Consider the following 18,651-nt stretch of genomic DNA (forward strand, 5'->3'; position numbering starts at 1 on the left):
GCCTTGCATCCAAGGGATGAATCCTACTTGATCATGGTGCACAATTTTTTTGATATGCTTTTATGTTCGATTCGCCAGGATTTTATTGAGGATTTTTGCATCTAAGTTCATTAGACATATTGGTCTGTAGTTTTCTTTCTTTGAAGTGTCTTTTTCTGGTTTTGGGATCAGGGTGATGTTGGCCTCATAGAATGAATTTGGATGAGCTCCGTCTTTTTATTTTTCTTGAAATAACTTGAAAAGTAATGGTATTAATTCTTCTTTGAAGGTTTTGTAAAACTCTGCTGTATATCCATCCGGTCCAGGGCTTTTCTTTGTTGGTAATCTTTTGATGGCTTCTTCTATTTCCTCCTTTGTTACTGGTCTGTTTAAATTGTGTGATTCTTCCAGACTCAATCTGGGCAAATCATATGACTTAAGAAATTTATCGATATCTTTGCTGTCTTCCATTTTATTGGAATATAGGTTTTCAAAATAATTCCTAATTATCTTCTGTATTTCTGTAGTGTCCCTTGTGATATTGCCTTTTTCATCCTGTATGTTAGTAATTTGAGCTCTCTCTCTTCTTCTCTTTGTTAGAATAGCTAAGGGTCTGTCGATCTTATTTATTTTTTCAAAGAACCAACTTTTAGTTTTAAAAATTTTTTCAATGTTTTTTTTTTGTTTGTTTCAATTTCATTGATTTCTGCTCTGATTTTAATTATTTCTTACCTTCTACTACATTTGCTGTTGTTTTGCTCTTCCTTTTCTAGGGTTTTGAGATGACATGTGAGTTCATTTATTTGTTGTTGTTTTTTTTTTATCTTTTTTTGAGGAATAAACTCCAGGAAATAAATTTCCCTCTTAAAACTGCTTTCATTGTGTCCCATAGATTCTGATATGTTGTGTCTGTATTTTCATTGATCTCCAAGAGTTTTTTGATTTCCTCCTTTATGTCTTCTGTAACCCATTGATTATTCAGTAACATATTGTTCATTTTCCAGGTGATGCAGGATTTTTCCTTCCTTCTTTTATCATTGATTTCCAGTTTCATTCCATTATGATCAGATAAGATGCATGGTATTATCTCCATACCTTTATATTTACTAAGAGTTGCCCTATGGCATAATATATGGTCTATCTTTGAGAAGGATCCATGTGCTGCTGAGAAGAACATATATCCACTTGATGATGGTTGATATATTCTATTTGTGTCAGTTAAGTCTAGGTTATTGATTGTGTTATTGAGTTCTATAGTTTATTTATTCAGCTTTTGTCTGGAGGATCTGTCCAATGGAGAGAGTGGTGTGTTGAAGTCACCCATAATTATTGTGTTGTGATCTTTTTGACTCTTGAACTTGAGGAGAGTTTGTTTTATGAATGTTATTTTTATGAACGTTGCACCCTTGTTTGGTGCATACATATTGATGATTGTTATGTCTTGTTGGTGGATGGTTCCTTTTAACAGTATATAGTGTCCTTCTTTATCCCTTTTTATTAACTTAGGTTTGAAGTTAATTTTATTTGATATGAGTATGGCCAATCTTGCTTTCTTCCAAGGACCATATGAGTGGTATGATTTTTCCCAACCTTTCACCTTAAGCCTGTGTATCTTTTCCTATCATATGAGTCTCCTGAAGTCAGCATATTGTTGGAATTTTTTTAATCCAGGTTACTAGACTATGTTTCTTGATTGGTGAATTTAAGACATTAATGTTTAAGGTTACTATTGATATATGGTTAGTATTTCCCGTCATGCTTGTTTATTTATTTATTTATTTTAATATTGCTAGTTTATCCTTTTTGGTTATTTTTTTCCTTCCCTTTACTGAGTTACCTCCCACTGTTAGTTTTGGGTGCTGTTTTTCAATTCCTCTTCTCGTAGTGTTTTGCTCAAGATGCTTTGCAGTGCTGGTTTTCTGGCTGCGAATTCTTTTAACTTTTGTTTATCATGAAATATTTTAATTTCATTGTCAAATCTGAAGATTAATTTTGCTGGATACTGTATCCTTGGATGGAATCCATTATTTTTCAGCATTTGAAATACACTGTTCCAGCATCTTCTTGCTTTCAAAGTCTGTGATGAAAAATTAGCCGTTTACCTAATTGGTTTACCCCTGAATGTAATCTGCCTTCTTTCTCTTGTAGCTTTTAATATTCTCTCCTTGTTCTGTATGTTGGATATCTTCATAATTATGTGGCTTGGAGTTGGTCTATTACGGTTTTGGATGTTTTGGGTCCTGTAGGCTTCCAGGATTTGGCAATCCATTCCATCTTTCATATCTGGGAAGTTTTCTAGGATTATTTTATTCAGTAGATTGTTCATTCCTTTGGTTTGAACCTCTATGCCATCTTCTATCCCAATAACTCTCAAGTTTGTTTTTTTTATGACATCCCATATCTCTTGCCTGGATTGCTTGTGATTTTTTTTTTAACATCCTTTCTGTGTTTACTATATTTTTTTTTCGAGTTGATAAACTTTGTCTTCATTATCTGATGTTCTGACTTCTCTTTGATCTAGTCTATTTGTAATATTCTTGTTTGAGATTTTACTTTGGTTTATGGTTTCCTGCATTTCTAGCATTATTGTTTGATTTTTTTTTTAATCTCTATCTCCTGGTAGAGTTCCTTCTTTGAAATTTGAATTTGCTTATGCAATTCGTTTTCAAAGTATTCTTTCATTGTTTCAACTTGCTGTCTAATGACTTCTCTAAGATTCCATTCCATCTGAGTCAGGTATGCCTTGAGTTTTTTCTCTGTCAATTTTTCTGATGTCTCTAGGTTCTCCTGTAGATTTAAGTTGTCCTGAATTGTTTGTACTCCTTTTTTACGTTGTTTTTTCATGTTCACGTTACTTTCCAACTCTGTTTAACTACTGTGTTTCTGTTTTCTCCTATAATTTTTTTTGGTTTTGTATATCTCTGTGGTCTCTCCTTTGTGGTGGGAGACTCTGCCTAGAAATGTTGCACTTTACTGTACTTTAAAGCTGATTCATTCAATTCATAAACGGCTTCTGGATTCTGTATGCATATAGTGATTTGTTGTTTGGTCTTAGGACTTTATGTTTAGGTTAGGTGCTATGATGGTATGAGGGTTAGTTTGTCTTGGCTAATTTGGAAGATTGCTCTACTGAAGGGGGATATTAACAGGCGATTGGATCAGGGTGCTTGGTAATAGCTACGTATTTAGGAGCCCTATAGACAGCCTCGGAACATTCACCTATTTGCATTTAGACAATTACACATAATGGAAGATGTAATGCTTGGGATGAAAGTTGGGGGTTAGGGGAAGAAAGGTGCTCTTAAAAAGAAAGAAGGAGAGAGAGATAGATAGAATAGAGGAGAATGGAAAGAACAATAAAACTTTAAAAGGGAAAGAAAGAAAGAAGGAAAAGGGGAGAAAAAAAAACTAATAAAATAGAAACTAAAAAAAGTAAAGTCTTAGAGATCCATTTTCTTCTCTTCCAGTAGGCGGAGCTGTGCCCTCCGAGCCGAACTTCTGCCCTCTATGTGCCAACAGAAATCCCTGTAAGGCGGTTCCTGGGAGTCTCTCAAACTTGTTAGTCCAGCGCCATTTCACTCTCCGGCCCCTCCCCCCTTCCTCCTGCCAGCCATCCAGGTCCTGCTCACCGTAGGCAGTTCCCCAAGGATCTGGTTACACTTGCAGCCCCACTGCGTGCCCTATTTTCTGAATGAGTGAGCACTCACTCTGTCATTCATCTAAGCCCCAGTGCTGTGGAGCGGTGATCTGGGATTCGACATTTTAATTTTTCTGGACCCCTTTGGTGGGCACACCCTCGGAAACTGGCAGCTAAGACCTTGGGTGTCGCCGCTGGTGGTAAGGGGAGTTGGGGATCAGGAATCCCCTCTACTTCCCTCGGGCCCTACAGTCACGTCCATGCCACTGGCAGTAGTAGGAGTTCGAGGTCGGGAGTCCCCTCTGCTTCCCTCCGCCCCTACAGACACTCCCACACCGCTGGCGGTAGGGCCATTTGGGGGTCGGGAGTCCCTCGGCCCCTACAGTCACGCCCACAGAGAGATTTTTGAGGTTTCCCTGCTGTTTGTATCTGGTGGGGGTGGGAGTCACACACCTGCTAAAGCGGATTCCACTGGGAAGGAATCTCATTGGCTGAACTTCGGTGACATCACCTCTCTGCTATGGCGGGCCCCAGGCTCCTTACCAGAGTGTCGAAAGAGAGGGGTGGGACTGGCCTGTCTGGTCTGACCCAAACTCGGTTGGTTTCCATTCCCAGTTCGCTATTTCATGAAGGCTTGGTTAGAGACCTCTTCATAGGGTCCCTGCACCGCGCCTTCTGAGCCGCCTTGGAGGCTGGTCGCCATGCAGAGGCAGTGGGTGGCGGGCCTGGACCTCCACGCCACGTGGCGGAGATTCACTCATCTGGGGCAAACTGTCATCTCCAATAATCCTACTAATTCCCGGCAGGTCTCACTTCAGCGGAATTTTGTTAGAAGTTTCTCAGCAGGTAGAATCTAAGCATATTAATGTGTCTCTCTGATCCCATTATTGAGGAGGTACTGAAAGCGCTGCCTCCCCACCCTCCGCCATATTGGGTCTCGAATCAGACTTTATCTCGAAAAGTGTCGAAAAGTGGAAGCAGGTCTTCTGTAGGCAGGTGAAGCCAGGGCCTTAACCAGTGGAGTTCGCCCAACAGTTTCTGTCATTCCACCAAGGTGTAGGATGACTGGAAAAGTCATTGAGGCTTAAGGGGACAGACATAGTCCAACTTAAGTTCAGCCCCTAGAATTCTAAAAGGGGGTAAGGTCTGGACCTTGTCATTAGATATATGTAATCCTCCCTTCTGTAAGAGAGTTCCTTATAGGTGGAGCTTAACGCTTTGGCGTCCGCTGTCCCAATAATGATGTCATAACCATGCAAACATATAGAATTACGTCCGATCACGTCCCAAGAGGTTGCAGGACTTGTGAAACATAATGCTGACAAAAGCTGGACTGTTAGCCATGCCCTGGGGTAACACCACCCACTCATATCTTTGGTCTGGCCCCTGGAAGTTAACAGAGGGAACGGAGAAGGCAAACTTCTCACAGTCCTGGGGATCAAGGGGAATAAAAAAGAAGCAATCCTTGATGTCAATCACAATGAGAGCCAAATCCCAAGGGATGGAGGGGATCCAGGGTAGCCCTCGCGAGGGAGTACCCACGGCAATCATCCGCTCACTAACCTTTCTTAGGTCCCGTAACAGTCTTCATTTCCCTGAGGTCCTTTGTATGACAAATTCAGGACTATCCCAAGGGCTCAGGGAGGACCTAATATGCCCTGGGGTCAGTTGTTCTGATATTATCTCCTTTAGCTTTTGTAGTTTATCTAGGGGAAGTAGCCACTGTTCCACCCACACTGGAGGGCCCGGAAGCCATTGAATGGTGGGGATGGTAAGAACAGTGGCCTTTAGGATTAGGGCTGAGGCCTCACACGGGGTGCAGGAGTGTTCCGCCTCAATGTCTCAAAAAGTGGATCCCCCCGGTAATCGCTAAGGGGTCCCGATGGGCCAAACTCTTGTTGGCACCCCTCTTTCTCTAGGATATCGTCAATAACCCTTTGTGATCTGTGGTGATGATCACCTCAGCTTCCCCCCAAATATCCTGTCCCTTCAGATCAGCTGTCAGGCCAGATGCCACCAGAAGGCATACTCTCCCTGACTCCCATCTATATCCTTCCAAGTAAGCCAATCCTTGGTTTCTCCAGACCTTGTATCACCCCCACCCCCAATAACTGAGGTTTGGGAATCCGCTTCCATAGTGGGGGAACCTCCTCTTTCCTTAATATTGTCTGATCCACTCCAGTGTCAATCAAGCAGTGCAACTTTTTCCCTGCTGTGAAGATATCCATTTTGGGTCTAATTCCAGGGATTATGGGGTCTGTCCAGTGGACCCTAGGCAGGCCACTAGGCGGGGTGCCTCCTTTGGGTATTGGGGCTGGAGGGCACCCCTTATTAATTTAAAGGCTTCCTCTCAATATCAAATTTGGACTTATAATTCCTTTGCCAATGGAATCCCTTTCTACATGGGGGCAAGGTATCTAAGGCGGAGTTTGACCCTTGGTCCAATCTGACGGACGTCCCTGTTGGGCACCGGGTCTTATTCGACCTGTAGGGCACTCTCTCTTGAAATGGCCCTGTTTACCACATCCATAACAAATCCCTTTCCCGGCACCACTTGAAGAGGTGAGAGCACTAGTAAGGGCCTCAGCAAGCGAAGCCATTGGGGCCTGCAAGGCTGCGACCAATGACTGTGATTGGTGGGTTTGAGTACCAAAATCCTTAGTGGCCACTATCCACTTCCCCATAGATCTGTTCTTCATCCCTGCACAGGCTAGTTTGTGGTCTGTGGTCATCCCCTCCCAGACCAGCATCTTGACAAACTGGTCCCGAAGGGGCCCTGGGGGGAATTTTCTTTGGATGGTCTTTTCCATACTCTTGTTAAAGGTGGCAAGATCCCTGGTAGCCCTCCGAATTACTCCTCCTATAGAGGGCTCTGAGGGGCCTCCCTCCAACTTCTTCCATGCTGTCAGTCCTAAAGCCGATACCTGCTCCTGGTAGGGGGCAGGGATAGCAGCCTGCTGAAGGCCTGTGGAAAATTGATCACTGGACCTTGACAGCATGCCATAAGTTACAGGAACCGGGATATTAAAGCCTGATTCATTTCGGCCTGAATGTGGCACTCCTCATTAAAGAAATCACACCACTTCAGGTACAGGGGACCAGGAAGCACAGCCTTCGTTAAGTCTTTCCAGTCTTGGGTGGTACACTGTTGGTGGGCCAAACTCTGGAAGAGGAGGGTTTCAGCCCAGGGTGAATTAGGTCCATCTTCAAAGATGGCCTTTTTGAGTTCTTTAAAATCTTGGGCCTCCCAGGGATACCATAAGGCTGGTCTATGGCCCCCAGGGTAAGCATTTACCAGGAAAGCCATACAAGATGGGGGCTTACCTGGCTTTTCTGGCATAGAATTTCCGTGGCGGGAGGGGTGATAATATGGCAGAGGCCACTCCCCATCCTAACTCTCTATCACGTGTTCCGGGACAGGGGCACTTGGTGTGGAACCCAGAGGACCAGGCCAGGGATCAAAAGGATCTAGGAGGCCATTGTCAGAGGGAGGTCTTCAATCTTTCTCCTCCTGGGCAGCTGGAGGACTGACTCTCTGTGACCTAAGAGGCTCCTTAACAATGGCTTCCCAGTCAGGGTCATTTTACTTAGTATAAGATTGCCCCATCTTTCCAGGGATACCCTTACCTTGAACTCCCTTGGCTTGGCTCGCCGATACTTCCTTGGCATCCGGGTTTGGTGTCGAGGTTCGGCATCCCTGTTCGGGTGCCAGATGTGGGGGTTTTAGTCCCCCATCTCCTCCTGACTGGCAGGAGAAGTGGGAAAGCACACCCTGACCAAGACGAGCCAAGAAAGGTAAAGGTCGACTGGTGGCCCACACCCAGCCCTCCCTCGATGGAGGACAATCAGACGCACCAGGGAGACAAGTTGAAGCAGGATCTCGTTTATTGAGGAAGTACACACAGCTTATATACTGCACAGGAGCCAATCAGGATAAAGGTCAGAGGGTGGAGCGAGTTCACATGTACAGCCATCCCATAGTCTGTAAGGGAAGCACGAGCTGTCCACAAGGGCTGAAGAGTCCCAGACCTATCCTGGAGGTGGTTGGCCTTTTCCATCACCACCCACAGCACCTCCTTCTGGCTGATCACCAGGAGCCATTCCAGCCACATGTGCACTGCCAAGACCAGGAAGTGGGCAGCCATGCCCTACAGAGCTACACCTCTGAATATTTTTATTTATTTATTTATGAATTTATTTTTATTTTGAGACAGGTTCTCACTAAGTTGCTGAAGCTGGCCTTAAACTTGTGATCCTCCTGCCTCAGCCTCCCAAGTTCCTGGGATGACAGAGGTTTGCTCTAGCCCCTGGCTTTCCTGTTTCTTTTAATGTGACTACTACACAGTGCTCAAGTATGTATGTGTCTCCTGTTTGTGTCCCACATTATATCTCTCTTTTTTGTGGTTGTTATTGTTGTTTTTCTTTTTGCAGGGGGTTGCTATGGATTGAATTCAGGAGCACTTAACAACTGGACCACATCCCCAGCCATATTATGTATTTTTTTTTAGAAACAGGGTCTCGGGCTGGGGATTGTGGCTCAAGTGGTAGCGCGGTTGTGTGGCATGCTTGCGGCCCGGGTTCGATCCTCAGCACCACATACCAACAAAGATGTTGTGTCTGCAGATAACTAAAAAAATAAATAAATAATACATAGATTAATTAATTAATTAACAAAAACAGGGTCTCACTGAGTTGCTTACTTCCTTGCTTTTTCTGAGGCTGACTTTGAACTGGTGATCCTCCTGCCTCAGCCTCCTGAGTCCCTGGAATGACAGGTGTGCCCCACACCATGTTTTTACTCATCAGAGAGCAGTCCTCTTGGAGGAAGCAGGAGCCAACTCTCATGATGAAAGTAAGTATTACTTCCTGAAGTGATGTCATTGTGGGCTACATAAGCCAGCATTCCTGTGGCATTCACACCATGACCAGCACTGTAATAAATGTCACTTGTCTCATCTTCTCAGAGCAGCAGAATAGGCACTAACTGTCTTTGTATTTCCAAAAAGCCACACAGACCAAGAGACTAAAGACAGGCCAGGAGCAGAGACAGGGACCAGGCTAGGAGAGCAGCCACCTCCAGCCTGGTGCCTTGGCAATGACAACTCATGAACCCATCCTCACTGCTGCGCTGGATTTGGAGATTTTAGGGTTCACAGACGTACAAGGGCTACAGCTTCTTCTCTTCACTGTGCTCCTGCTCATTACATGCTGACCATCCTGGGAAACCTACTCATTATCACCCTGACCTTGGCCATCCGCCACCTGCACACTCCTATGTACTACTCCCTGCGCCATTTCTCCCTGCTGGAAGTGGGGTTCATGTCCACGGTCACCCTACAGATTCTGTCACACCTCCTCTCCGGTCACAGGACCATTGCCCGTGCCAGGTGCTTTATGCAAAGAAGGCTCCTCTTCATCTTGGGCACAGTGGAGTCCTTGCTGCTGGCTGTTATGGCTGGTGACCGCTACCATCTGCCACCTGCTGCACTATCCCACTTTCATGAAGCCCCGGGTGTGCAGCTGGCTGGTGCTGGCCTGCTGGGTCACCAGCGTCTTGGTCCTTGGGGTTCTGTGTGCCTGGATGTTGTTCCTGCACTTCTGCAGTCCCCGCATCCCCAACCACTTCTTTTGTGACAGCACCCCCTTGCTGGAGCTGGTGTGTGATGACACCAGGATTCTGCAGCTGGTCAGCTTCCTGGTGGCCATGTGCACCCTGGTCAGCACTCTGCTGGTGACGGTTTTGTCATACTGCCGCACTGTTCTGCACCTGCCCATATCTGGGGGCCGCAGCAAGGTCCTCTCTACCTGCTCCTCCCACATACTGGTGGTGTCGCTCAGCTACTGCATAATTATGTACCTGAAGCCCATGCAAACTGGGCACATGACCCTCAACAAAGGAGTGGCTTTCTTCAACACCATAGTGTCACCCCTACTGAATCCCTTCATCTACTGCTTCAGGAATGATCTGGTCCAGAAAGCCAGCAGGGATGTGCTGATCAGGGGGAGAGTGCTTTCTTCTCAGATATTCAGAGGGAAAGCTTTCCAATGCTCTGCTGCTAAGCACAGCACAGTGGCACACACCTGTGATCCCAGTGGCTGTGGAGGCTGGAGGATAGCAAACTTGAGGCCAGCCTCAGTAACTTAGTGAGGCCATAAGCAATTTAGCAAGACATTGTCTCAAAAAGAAGGAGGAAGAGAAGGAGGAGGAGGAGGAGGGGAAGGAGGAGGAGGAGAAGGAGGAGAAGAAGCAGCTCTATTTCTTTTGGTTTCATTTTATTTTATTTTTCAATGAACATGAAGACCATTTTAGTATAGAGTGAAGAAAAAAATATTAGTTCAAATATCTGCTGGGGGACTGGGAATGTGATTTAGAGCTCTCCTGGCATGCAGGTTCAAATCACTAAGCACAAAAAAGAAACAAATAGATAAATAAAATTATAAAAATAAAAAAGGAAAAGAAACAAACAAACAAAAACCTGCTGGTGCTCTGCTGTAATCCCACTGACTTGGGAGGATGAGGCTTGGATATCACAAGTTTGAAGCCAGCCTCAGCAAAAGTGAAGTGCTAAGCAACTCAGTGAGGTCCTGTCTTAAAATACAAAATAGGCCTGGGAATGGGGCTCAGTGGTTGAATGCACCGAGTTTAATCTTCAGTACCCCCCCCCCCAAAAAAAAAATCGATGCTGGTAACTTTAGAGTGGGAGAAAATTTACAAACCCTTTCTTGTCCAGCTGATCAAGGTCAAGGTTAATAGTGACAGGTCATGTTGACATGTGCCCTTGCCATGGTGTGATACAAATTTCCCTTTAACTCTTGTCATCTACTACCAGAAACCAGTGACCCCAGGATGATAATTAGAAAAACTTTAAACAAATTCCAGTAGAGGGAGATCCTATAGCATAACTGACCAGTGCTCCTAAAAGCTATCAAGGTCATCAAAGATGAGGAAATCTAGGTACTGTCATGATGAAGAAGAGCCAAGGGGACATGCTACCTTCATGGAGGTGGGTGTTCCTGAAGCAGAATCCTACACCAGTGGAACTCAGGAAATCTGAGTGACCCATGGACAAAATTTAGTAATGCTTCATTGATTGTAACAAACATGCCATGCTAATATGCCTCGTTCTCCTCCTCCTCCTCCATCTTCTTTTCTTCCTTCTCTACCTCCTCCTCCTCCTCCTTCTTCTCCCCGTCTGCCTTCTCCTCATTCTCCTCATCATCATCATCTTCATCTCTCCTCCTCCTCCTTTCTCCTCCTCCTCCTCCTCCTCCATCTCCTCCTTCTCCTCTTCCTCCTCCTCCTCCTTCTCATCCTACATCATCTCCTCCTCCTGCTGCTCCTTCACCTCCTCCTCCAAATATCTCACCTCTTCCTCCTCCTCCATCTCCTCCTGCTCCTTCTCCTCCTACTCCTCCTGCTTCTACTTCTCCTCTTCCTTATCCTTGTTATCCTCCTCCTCAACCTTCTCCTCCTCCATCTCCTCCTCCTCATCTCTCTCCTCTTCCTCCACCTCCTCTATCTCCTGATCCTCCTTCTCCTTCTTCTCCTCCTCCTCCTCCTCCTTGTCCATCCCCTCCTCCTTCTCCTCCCTATCTCCTCCTATTCCTTCTTCTCTTCTTCTCCTCATCATATTCAACATCATCTCTACTCCATCTCCTCCTCCTCCTCCTCCTCCTCCTCCTCCACCACCTCTTTCTTCTCTCCTCCTCCCACTACTTCTCCTCTTTCTCCTCCATCTCCTCTTCTTTGTCCTCTATCTTCTCCTCCTTCTCCTCTCTCTCCTCCTCCTCCATCTCTTCCTCCTCCACCTTCTCCTTTCTCCTCCATCCCCTCTTCTCCTCATTCTCTTCTTCCTCCTCCTCATCTCTCCTCCTCCTCCTCCTCATCATCCCTCCTCCTCCCCTTCTCCTCCCCCTCCTCCCCTTCCTTCTCTTCCTACCTCTCCTTCTCCTTCTCCTCACTCTCCTCCTCCTCTCCCTCCCCCTCCTACTTCTCCTCTTCCACCTCATTTTTATCCATCTCTTCCTCCTCTTTCTCCTTGTCCTCCTCCTTCTCCTCTTCAACATCATCATCTCTCCTCCATCTCCTCCTCCTTCTCCTCCAGCTTCTTCTCCTTCTTTTCCTAATCTCTCTCTCCTCCTCCTCCATATCCTCCTCCTTCTTCACCTCCTTCTCCTCAATCTTCTACTCATTCTCCTCCTAACCTCCTCCTCCTCCTCCCTCTTCTCCTCCTCCTCCATCTCATATTTCTCCTTCTTCTGCATCTCCTCCTCCTCCTGCTCCTCCTCCTCTTCCTTCTACTCCTCCTCCATCTCCTGTTTCTGCTCCCTCTCCTCCTCCTCCTACCCCTCCCTCCTCTTCTCTTTCATCTCCTCTTCTCCTCTTCCAACTCTTCCTCATCCTCCATCCCCTCCTCCATCTCCTCCTCATGCATCCCCCTCTTCCTCCTCATCAACGTCTTCATCTCTCCTCCTCCTCCTCCATCTCCTCCTCTTTTTCCTTTCTTTAATTTTCCTTCTCCTCATCTCTCCTCCTCCTCCTCCATCTTTTCTTCCTCCTCCTCCATCTCCTCCTCTTCTTCTCCCTATCCTCCTCCTACTTCCTCTTCTCTTCCCCCTCCTCCTCCCCTCCTTCTCCTTCTCCTCCTCCTCCCACTCCTTCTCCTTGTCCTCCTTGTCCTTTTCTTCTCCATCTCCTCCTGCTCCTCCTCCATCTCCTCCTTCTTATCCTCCATCTTCTCTTCCTCCTCCTTATCTCTTCTTCTACTCCATCTTATCATCATTATCTCTCCTCCTCCTCTTCCTTTCTCTCCTCCTCCTCCTCCATCTCCTCCTCCTCCTTCTTATCTCTCCTCATTATCATCAACATCATCATCTCTTTTTCATCTCCTCCTCCACCTCCTCCTCTTCCTCCTTCTTCTCCTCCTCCTTGCCTCCTCCTGCTCCTTCTCCTCCTCCTCTTCCTCCTTCATCTCCTCCTCCTCCTTCTTCTCCACCTCCATCTCCTCCTCCTCCAATTTTTCCTCCTTTCTCTTCTCCTCTTTTCTTCCATCTCACCCTCCTACTCCGTCTCCTCTTCCTCCTTATGATGCTTCTTCTACTCCTCCTCATTTCTCTTCTCCTCCTACTCATCTCTCTTCTCCTCCTCCTCCTCCATCTCCTCTTCCTCTTCCATCTCCTCTTCCTTCTGCTCCATCTCCTCCTCCTCCTCCTCCTCCTCTCTCCTCCTCCTCCTCATCTCTCCTCTTTTTTCTTCTCCTTCTCGTCCTCATCATCTCTCCTACTGTTCCTCATCTCTCCTCCTCCTCCTCCTTATCATCATCATCATCATCATTATCATCTCTCCTCCTCCTCCATCTCTTCCTCCTCCACCTCCTTCTCTTCCATTTCCTCCTCCGTCTCTTCCCTCTACTCCTTCTACTCCTCCATCTCTTCCTTCTCCACCTCCTGCTCCATCTTCTACTCCTCCTGCTCATCTCTCTCCTCCTCCCTCTTTTTCTCCATCTCCTCTACTTCTCCTTTTTCTCCTCCTCCTCCATCTCCTCCTGTTGCTTCTCCTCCTCCTCCTTCTCCTCCTTCTCCTCCTCCATTATCTCCTCTCCTCGTCTTCCAACTCCTCCTCCTCCACCTTCTCCTCCTCAATCTCCTCCACCTCCTCTATCTCTTCGTCGTTCTCCTCCATCTCCTCCTTCTTCTCCTCCCTCTCCTCCTCCTCCTGGTCCTCCTCATCACTCCTTTTGCTCATCTCTTCTCTTCCTCCTCCTCATCAGCATCATCTCTCCTCTTTCTTCTCAATTCTCCTCCTGCACTTCATCATCATCTTCATCTTCTGTACTCCTCCTCTTACTTCTCCTCCTACTCCACCTCCTTCTCCTCAATATCCTGCTCCTCCTTCATCTCCTCCTCCTCCTCCTCCCCCTCCTCCTCTATCTCCTTGTCATCCTCCTCAATCTCTTCCTCCTTCTCTTCTTTCCTCCTCCTCTTCCTAATCCTCCTGCTCCTCCTAATCTTTGCTCCTACTCCTCATACCTCCAACTCCTCCTCATCATCATCACATCGTCTCTCATTATCATCATTTCTCCATCTCCTCTTCTTCATCTTCATCCTCCTAATCCATCTCCTCCTCCTCCTGCTCTTTCTCCTCCTCCTCTTCCATCTCCTTCTCCTTATCCATCTCTTCCTCCTCCTCTGTATTCTCCTTCTCTGCCTTCTTCTCCTCCTTCTCCTCACTCTCCTCCTCTTCCACTTCCTCGTTTCTCTCCTTTCCTCCTTCTTCTCCTCTCCCTCCTTCTCCTCCTCCTCTATCGTCTTTTTCTTCTCCTCCTGTTTCTCCTCAACTCTCCTTTCTCCTCCTCCTCATCATCTCTCCTCTGTCTCTGCCTCCTCCTCCACCTCCTACTCCTTCTCTTCTTGCACCTCCTCTTCCTCCTGCTTCTTCTCCCTCTCCTCTTCCTACTCCACCTCATCTCTCCTCCTCCTACGCATCATCATCATCTCTCCTCCATCTCCTCCTTTTTCTCCTCATCCTCCATCATTCCTTGTCCCCCTCCTTCTCCTCCCCCTACGCCTTCATCTTTTCCCCCTTTTAATCCTCCTTATTCCACCTCCTTCTCCTCCTCCTCCTCCTCATCCTCATCCTCCCCCCTTCTCCTCTTCCATCTCCTACTTCTCGCTCTCTTCTTTTCCTCCTCTTCCTCCTCTTTCTCATCTTCATCTCTCCTCCTCCTCCATCTCCTCCTGCTCCTCTCCTCCTCCTCCATCTCCTCCTCCCCTTCTTTCTCCTCCCTCTCCTGTCCTTTCTCCTCTTCTCCTCATTCTCCCCTCCTTCTCATTCTGCCTAGCTCCTCCTCCTCTACTCTTCCTCTGCCTCTTTTTTTCTCCTAATCTTCCTCCTCCCCCATCCTTCTCACTCTCCTTCTACTGCTTCGCCCTCTTCTCCTCCTTATCTCTCCTCCTATTCCTCCTCATCATCAACATCATCATCTCTCCTCCTCCTCCACCTCATCCTCCTCCTCTTCCTCTTTTTCCTTCTCCTCCATCTCCTCCATCACTTACTCCTGCTCTTTCCTCTTCTCCTCCGGCTCATCTCTCTCGTCTTCCTCCTTCTCCGTCATCACCTCTCCGCCTCTCCCATCTCTTCCTCCTCTTACATCTCTTCCTCCTCCTCCATCTCCTCTTCCTCCTCCTGCTCCTCCATCTCCTCCTCCTCCTCCATGTCATCCTCCTTCTCCTCCCTCTTCTTCTCCTCCTTCTCATCTTTCTCCTCCTCATCATCACCATCATCTCTCCTCCTCCACCTCCTTTTCCTACACCACCTATTCCTCCTTCCCCTCTTTCTCCTCCTCTTACTGCATTTCCTCATCCTCCATCTCCTCCTCCTTCTCCTCCTTCTCTTACCACTCCTCCTCCTCATCATCATCCCTCCTCCTCTTCCTCCTCATCAACATCATCATCTCCCCTTCTCCTTCTCCTCCTTCTCTTCATCCTCCTCCATCTCCTCCTCCTTCCCCTCCCTCTCCTTTTCCTCCTCCTCATCTCTCCTCTTCTTCCTCCTCATCATCTCTCCTTCTCCTCCTCCTCCTCCTCCTCCTCCACCTCCTCTCAGTCTTTCTTCTTCTGTTCCTATATTTCTGCCTCCTCCATCTCCTTCTCCTTCTCCGCCCTCTCCTCCTCCTCCTAAACAACGTCTCTTCTCCTCTTCCTCGTGTCTCTTCTTCTGCTCCTCCTTCTCCCCATTCTTCTCTTTCTCCTCTATCTTTTCCTGTTTCTCCTCTCCTCCTTCCCTTCATATGTCCTCCTCCTCATAATCATCATCATTATCATCATCATCTTTCCTTCTCCTCCTTCTCCTTCTCCATCTTCTCCTTCACTTTCATCTCCTAATGCTGCTCCTCCTCCTCTTCCTTCTCTTCATCCTCCTCTTCTTTCCTCTCCTCAGGCTCATATATCTCCTCTTTCTCCTTCTCCTTCATCTCCTCTCCTTCTCTCCTGTCTCCTCCACCTCTTCCATCTTTTCCTCCTTCTCGTCCTCCTCTTCCTCCTCCCCATCTCCTCCTTATCCTTCATCCCTCCTCCTTTTCCTCCCTTTCCTTTTCCTCCTCCTCATCTCTTTTCCTCCTCATCATCATTTCTCCTCCTTCACCTCCTTCTCCTATTTCTCCTACTTCTCCTCCTCTTTCTGCATGTCTTCCTCCTCCATATCCTCCTTTTATTCCTCCCTATCCTCCTTCTTCTTCTCCTCCTCATGTCTCCTCCTCTTCCTCTTCATCAATATTATCATCTCTCCTCCTCCTCCATCTCTTCCTCCTCCTCCGTCTCCTCCTTTCCCTCCCTCTCCTTTTTCTCCTCCTCATCTCTCCTCCTCCTCCATTTTTTCTTCTTCCTCCTCTGTCTCCTCCTCTTCTCCTCCCTATCCTTCTCCTCCTCCTCCTCCCCCCTTCTCCTTCTCCTCCTCCTCCTCCTCTTCCTCCCACTCATTCTCCTCATCCTCCTTGTCCCTTTTTTCCTCCGTCTTTCTCTGTTCTTCCTCTGCCTCCTCCTTCTTATCCTCCCTCTTCTCTTCTTCCTCCTCATCTCTCCTCCTACTCTATCTCCTTCTTTTCCTCCTCCTCCTTCTCCTTCTTCTGCTCTTCCTCCTTATGTCTCTTTTCCTCTTGGTTTTCCTCCTCCTCCATCTTTTCCTCCTCCTCCTTCATCTCCTCCCTCTTCTCCTTCTCCTCCTTCTCATCTCTCCTCCTCCTCCTCATAATAAACATCATCTTCTCTCCTCCATCTCCTCCTTCTCTTCCTCATCCTCCTCCTCCTCCTGCCCTCCATCTCCTTCATCTCCTCCTTCTTCTTCTCCCCCTCTTTCCCCTCTTTCTCCCACTTCTCCTCCTGCTCCCTCTCCTCTTCCTCCTCCTTCATCTCCTCCTTTCCTCCCTCTCTTCGTCCACCTCCTCCTCCCCCTCTTTGTTCTCCTCCTCCTCCTTCTCCTTCTCTTCCTTCTCCTTTTCCTCCCCCTAACACTCCTTTTCCTTCTCCTTCATCCCCTACTTCTCATCCATCTCCTCCTCTTCTTTTTCTCTCCTCTTCTTTCTCCTCTAATCTCCTTCTCCTCCTCCCCCCTTTTCTCCTCCTCCTCCATCTCGTCCTTATTCTTCTCTCTCCTCCTCTTCATTACTCATTCTTCTCCTCATCATCAACATCATCATCTTTCCTAAATCTCCTCCTCCTCCATCTCTCCACCTTCTCCTCCTACTCCTTGTCCTCCTCCTGCTCATCTCTCTCCTCTTTCTCCTCCTCCTTCATCTCCTCTCCTCTTCTTCAATCTCCTCCCCTTTCATCTCCTCCTCCTCATAATCTCCTCCTCCTTCTCCTTCCTATCCTCCTCCTCCTCTTCTCTCCTCCTCATCTCTCCTCCTTCTTATTATCATCATTTCTCCTTCTCCTCCCCTCCTTCTCCTCCTCCACCTCTTCATCTTTTCTCCTTCTCCTCCTCCCCCTTTTCTCCTGCTCCTTCTCCATCACCTCCTCCTCCATCTCTTCCTCCTTCTTCTCTCTCTCCTCCTCCTCCTCATTTCTCTTTCTCCTCCTCCTCATCAACATCATCATCTTTCCTAAATCTCCTCCTCCTTCTCCTCCATCTCCTCCTCCTTGTCTTTCTTCTGCTCATCTCTCTCCTCTTCCTCCTCCTCCTTCATCTCCTCTCCTCATCTTCCATCTCCTCCTCCTCTTCCATCTCCTCCTCCTCCTCCATCTCCTTCTCCTACTCCTCCTCCATCTCCTCCTAATTACCTCCTCCTCCTCCTCCTCCATCTATCTCCTCCTCCTCCTTTATATTCTCCTTCTCATCATCTCTCCTCCTCCACCTCATCTCTCCTCCTCTTCCTACTCTTACTCCTCCCCCTCCTTCTCGCCCTCCTACTCCTCCCTTTCCTTCTCCTCCTCCTCTCATTCACACTCCTTCTCCTCCTCCTCCTCCACCACCTTGTCCTTATCCTCCATCTCCTCCTCCCTCTCTTTTTCCGCCTCCTCATTTCTCCTTTTCATCCTCCTCATCATCATTTCTCCTCCTTTTTTTCTTCTATTTCTCCTCCTCCTCTACCTTCTCTTCCTCCTCCAATTCCTCCTTTCTCTTATCCTCCTCCTCCTTCTCCATCTCCTCCTCCTCCATCTCCTCCTTCTTCTACTCCCTATTCTCCTCTTCCTCCTCCTCCTCCATCTCATCCTCCTCCTTTTCCTCCTTCTCCATATCCTCCGTCTTTTTCTACTCCTGCTTCTCCTTTTCCTCCTCCTCCTTTCTCTTCTTCTCCCCTCATCCATCTCCTCTTTCTCGTCCTCAATCTCCTCTTCCATCTCCTCCCTCTCCTTCTCTTCCTCCTCCACCCTTCCTTCTTTTCTTGTGCATCTCCTCCTCCTCCATCTCCTTCTCCCTCTCCATTTCCTCCTCCTCCTTCTCTCTCCTCTTCCTCCTCCTCATCTCTCCTCTTTCTTCTCCTCTTCCTCAACATCTCCCTTCTCCTCTTCCATCTCCATCTCCTCCACTTTCTCCTCATCCCTCCTCCTCCTCATCATCATCTTTCCTCCATCTCCTCCTCCTCGTCATCCTCCTCCCCCTTCTCCTCCTCCTCCTGCTCCTTCTTCTCCTCCTACATCTCCTCCTCCTCCTGTTCCTTCTTCTTCTACTGTTCATCTCTTTCCTCCCCTCCTTCTTCATTTCTTACTCCTCCTTCTTCATCTCCTTTCCTCCTCTATTTTCTCCTCTCCTTCCTCCATTTTCTTTTCCTCCTTCTCCTCCTCCATCTCCTCCTCCACCTCTGTCTCTTTCTCCTCCTCTTCATCATCATCCCCCCCCTCCTCCTCCATAGTCTCCATGCTCTGGGACCTCCGATGCGGACTCCTTTGGCTCCCTGTCTCCGTCCCTCCCCTTGGCTAGCCCCTCACCTCTGTAGATCCCGTTGCACCTCCCCAGCTACTGGTGTTCATCTGTGGCCTCCAGTAACCCTCCATGATCGGAGTCCTAATAGGTGATCGTGGAGTTCGTCAGATGGTTC

The 18,651-nt window shown here is 47.6% G+C and overlaps 1 pseudogene; it reads left to right on the plus strand.

The window, feature by feature from the left end:
- Nucleotides 1-8,711: 8,711 nt before the first annotated feature.
- On the plus strand, nt 8,712-18,599 carry LOC144250644 (olfactory receptor 6C76-like; annotated as a pseudogene).
- The last annotated feature ends 52 nt before the right edge of the window (nt 18,600-18,651 follow it).

This window comes from Urocitellus parryii, chromosome 16, assembly GCF_045843805.1.
Source record: "Urocitellus parryii isolate mUroPar1 chromosome 16, mUroPar1.hap1, whole genome shotgun sequence".
NCBI lineage: Eukaryota > Metazoa > Chordata > Mammalia > Rodentia > Sciuridae > Urocitellus > Urocitellus parryii.